The following is a 5,227-nucleotide window of genomic DNA, read 5'->3' as shown; positions in this document are numbered from 1 at the left end:
GAATAATAGTTTTCATTATTTGTTTTATTTCTTTCTTTATTTATGATTGTAATAAGTGAAAATTATTTTTCCAAATTAATTTCATGTTATTTTATCATCATGTATGAGTTTGATTTTATTTTCGCAATCATAATAAGTAATAAATAAAATGAATAATGACTAAGTTCAGTGAGGGTGGATACAAATCAATGAACCAAGTTTCTTTATTGAGAGTTAGGGGGCCTTAGTAGTGGGAACGATTTTACTGATCCCAGCCCTCCCTCAATATAGTTAACTTTGGAACAAAGATAAGTTTCGAGCCTGAGAATTAAGTCATATAGGATGATTAGAAACACACTTAGAAAATAAAGATGACTTGTTTTTCTAAAGTATAGAAACCCGCTCTAATAATGAATAAAGACCTATATAATTTTTCATAAGAAGTCATAATAACTAGGTCCGAGATATGTTTGTTTTAGAATAATTTTTTGCCTTAGAGCCTATTAGGGTAAGTTCTAACAAGTTCTCGACTGTTAGAACTTTTGGTGAAGATGTCGCTCCGAAAATCTGCACGCACCAACGGAAACGCCTCCAACGTTGTTCCAACGACCAATGATGCCCTCCAGTTCGCAGAAGAGGAGTGCGTGCTGCTACTAGCCGCAACGCGCCGACACCGCCATCTGACAACACCGCGAAAATCGCTAGACGGCAACAACAAGTCGAGGAACTCTTGCAGCAACAACGTCAACAGGCGCAGACTCAGCCTCAGCCTCCGCCGCAACCGCAGTCGCAGCTACAACAAATGGCCCTAGCACCCCAACAAGTTGGTCCATATGGGGGATGGCCAGTGACGAACTACGCGCCACATCCAATACCGAATATGGAGTCAGTGTATGAAAGGTTCCGCAAGCAGCACGCTCCAAACTTCGAAGGGACTATAGACCCCTTTGAGGCAGAAGAGTGGCTAAGGAATGTGAAGCCAATTCTTACGCGCATGAACCTCAGTAATACGGACCGCATATCCTACGTCTCGTCATTACTCAGGAAGGATGTCAAAATATGGTGGGACTTAGTTCACCTGACTAACGATGTCACCACCATAATATGGACAAGATTTGTGGAGCCGTTCCACAAGAAGTATTACACCTCGGCAGTCATCACTAATGATAGAAGAATATGCTCGTCAGTTCATCAGATTAGTCAAGTTTGCACCAAAGTTGGTCCCAACCGACCTTACGAGGTTGACCAAGTTCGTCAGAGGACTTAGACCAAAGATGGAATTAGGGGTTAAGTTAGCAAACCTGGGAACCACTACCTATGCCAATGTTCTAGAAACGGCAATCGAAGTAGAAAGGTTTCTGATGAATGTTAGTGAGGAGAAGAAGGATTAAACGATGGTTCCAGACCAAAGTCTTTGCATTGACCCAAGGAGGAACCCATGCTAGTAACAAGGATTTACAGGTCAGATCCTACCCTCGATAGTATATGTTCTAGAATCACTTGATTGGTAGCTGTATACTCGTAGATCTCGTTAGGAATGATAGAAAAACTAGACAAACCTAGTGAAAGATTTAGAACTAGGTTTGTAACCGAGTTGCCTTCGGGCAGAGTAGTTCTATCATCACGAATAGTACGAGGCTTACCAATCAAGATTGAGGACATAGGACTAGAAGGAGACCTGATAGAGCTAGTAATCAAGGACTTCGACGTAATACTAAGCATGGATTGGCTAGCACGGCATGGCGCAACGATCGACAGCAAACGCAAGAAGGTGATGTTCGAGACCCCGGACGGCCAGAGACGATGCTTCATGGGACAAGCTTCAGGACTACGCACACCGTTAGTGTCACCTCTCAAAGCTCAGAGAATGATGGAGAAAGGATGCCAAGCGTTCTTAGCCAGCATCACGAATGTGGAGAAGGAGACGTCACTTAAAGTTAGAGATGTTCGAGTTATACAAGAATTTCCAGAAGTTTTTCCCGATGACTTGCCAGGATTGCCGCCAAAGCGAGAAATAGACTTCACGATAGAATTAGTACCGGGCACCGAGCCTATCTCTAAGGCACCATACCGGATGGCACCTACAAAACTCAAGAAGTTAAAGACGCAGCTACAAGAACTCCTAGACTTAGGCCAAGCCATTAACCATGGGGAGTTCCGGTACTATTCGTGAAGAAGAAGGACGGAAGTATGCGGATGTGCATAGATTACCGTGAGCTGAACAAAGTAATGATTAAGAACAAGTACCCGCTACCTCGGATTGACGATTTATTCGATCAACTCCGAGGCGCGACTGTATTCTCTAAGATCGATTTAAGGTCCGGGTATCATCAGCTCAAGGTAAAAGGAGAAGATATCCCTAAGATAGCCTTTAGGACTCGTTATGGACATCACGAGTTGGTTATGTCTTTTGGTCTTGCTAACACACCAGCCGCGTTATGGACTTAATGAATAAGGTCTTCAAGGATTACTTAGATAAATTCATCGTTGTATTCATCGACGATATCTTAGTATACTCCAAGGATGAAGTAGAGCACGAGGAACATTTGAGGATAATTTTGACGCGATTGAAGGAGCATAAACTCTACACGAAGTTCAAGAAATGCGAGTTTTGGCTCTCACAAGTGGCGTTCCTCGGGCACATCTTATCGAAAGACGGAGTTGCAGTAGATCCATCGAAGGTAGAGGCCGTGAAGGATTGGCCTAGACCAAAGAACGTGTCAGAAGTAAGAAGCTTCTTAGGGCTAGCAGGTTACTATAGAAAGTTGTAGAGGGCTTTTTCTAAGATAGCCACTCCACACACCAACCTGACCCGGAAGCAACAAAAGTTTAACTGGAACGATAAGTGTGAAGAAAGCTTCCAGTTGCTTAAAGATAAGCCTTGCTCAACACTAGTACTTAGTGTACCGACACCCGACGATAAGTTCATTGCCTAATGCGATGCATCAAAGCTAGGATTGGGAAGCGTGTTGATGCAAAAACGACAAAGTGATAGCCTACGCCTCACGACAGTTGAAGGAGTATGAACAACGCTACCCAACTCACGATATGGAGTTGGCAGCGGTGGTCGATGCAAATCTGGCACCATTATCTTTACGGAGAACGGTGCGAGATTTATACGGACCACAAGAGTTTAAAATACTTCTTTACACAGAAGGAGCTCAACATAAGGCAGCGCAGGTGGATAGAATTAGTCAAGGATTACAACTACGAAATCCTATACCACCCAGGGAAGGCGAACGTAGTTGCCAATGCACTTAATAAGGAAAAGCTATGGGAACTTAGCAGCCTTATCCGGAATTGAAAAGCCTCTACAGCAGGAGCTTATCAGTGTCGAAATAGATGTGATTATAGACAAGCTGGCTAACTTGTCTATCCAATCGAATCTGCTAGAGGACATACGGATTGGTCAGAGACATGATGACACGCTAGCAACACATATGGAAGCAGCCAGAGAAGGCAAGAATACAGATTTCTCAATATCTAGCCAAGGATTATTGAGATATAAGGATCGGGTATGCGTGCCAAGTGATCGAAGCATTAAGAAGATGATCCTAGAAGAAGCGCACAGCACCCCATACTCAGTTCATCCAGGGTCTACCAAGATGATCAAGACACTCTATTGGTGGCCAGGGATGAAAAAGGACATAGCAGAGCATGTATCTAAGTGAAAGCGGAGCATCAACGGCCTGCAGGTTTATTGCAACCGCTTAGCGTACCAGAATGGAAGTGGGACGACATAACCATGAACTTCGTGACGGATCTGCCAAAGACGAATAAGCAGCATGATTCCGCTTGGATAGTAATAGATAGACTAACCAAGTAGGCTCATTTCCTGCCTGTTAAAACTTCATGCACGGCAGACCAATATGCAGACATCTACATCCAAGAGATTGTACGATTGCATGGAATCCCCAAGACGTTAGTGTCAGATAGAGGATCAGTATTTACGTCAAGATTTTGGAGAAGCTCACAGCAAGCTATGGGTACTAAGTTAAGCCTTAGTACAGCTTTCCATCCTCAGACAGATGGGCAGTCTGAGCGTACGATTCAGATCTTAGAGGATATGCTACGCGCGTGTATACTTGATTTCGGAGGATCGTGGAACAAGTACTTACCACTGATCGAGTTCTCGTACAACAACAGCTACCAGTCAACGATCGGAATAGCACCTTATGAGTTGCTATATGGACGAAGGTACCGATCACCGTTGCACTAGGACGAGGTAGGAGAAAGGCAGCTTCTAAGGCCCGAAGCTGTTAGACAAGCTCAAGAAGCAGAAACGCTTATTAGACAGCGTATGCTGGCTACTCAAAGCCGTCAGAAAAGATATGCGGATACCAAGCGACGCGATGTGGAATTCCAAGTTGGAGATCAAGTCTTCATGAAGATATCTCCTATGAAAAGTGTCAAGCGGTTCGGAAAGAAAGGCAAGCTTAGTCCCCGATTCATAGGTCCTTTTAGATATTGGACAAAGTGGGAACAGTTGCGTATAGACTAGCCCTACCGCCAGCACTAGCTGATAGTCACAACGTCTTCCACATCTCAATGTTACGCAAATATGTGTCAGACCCATCTCACGTCCTCAAGTACGATACCATAGCGCTCCAGAAAGACTTAAGTTACGAGGAACGACCGATTAGCATCCTAGATAGATGGATGAAGTAGTTACGGTCTAAGAGCCTTCCTATAGTCAAAGTCCTATGGAGCAATAGTTCTGAACACGAGGCAACGTGGGAGTTAGAGGAGGACATGCAAGGCTGGTATCCGGAGTTATGTGATAAGTAAATTTCGAGGACGAAATTCTTTTTAGTAGGGGAGAATTGTAGAGTCCAAGAACTTTACTTAGCTAAGATAGATAGTAGTATGATAGTATTTATAGCATTATCTTTGTTACTATGGATTTTTGGTTCAGACCGGGAATTATTTGGACACTCATAGTAGTACTTATAGATTTTCTAAGTTTAACCTATAGTTTAAGAATATTAAGTATAACCTAAGGTTTGATTAATGTGACTGATATTAAGGATTATATTATTATATTATAAGGTTTAGACATCAACCAATAGGATTTTAAGCACATGTTTTGAATGTTAATTAAGGATTAAGATTTTTGAGGATTAAATATAATAAGGAGTAAAGTTTGAATGTTATAGGGTCAGTCAGCAGCTTTGAGTACGTTGAGGGCTTAGTCAAGGCTGTTTACTCCATTCAAACTTAGCTAAAAATGTGTAACTTCGTGTTTAAA

The sequence above is a fragment of the Humulus lupulus genome, chromosome 3 (assembly GCF_963169125.1).
Source record: "Humulus lupulus chromosome 3, drHumLupu1.1, whole genome shotgun sequence".
In the NCBI taxonomy this organism is placed as follows: Eukaryota; Viridiplantae; Streptophyta; class Magnoliopsida; order Rosales; family Cannabaceae; genus Humulus; species Humulus lupulus.
This window is presented reverse-complemented; position numbering follows the sequence as displayed.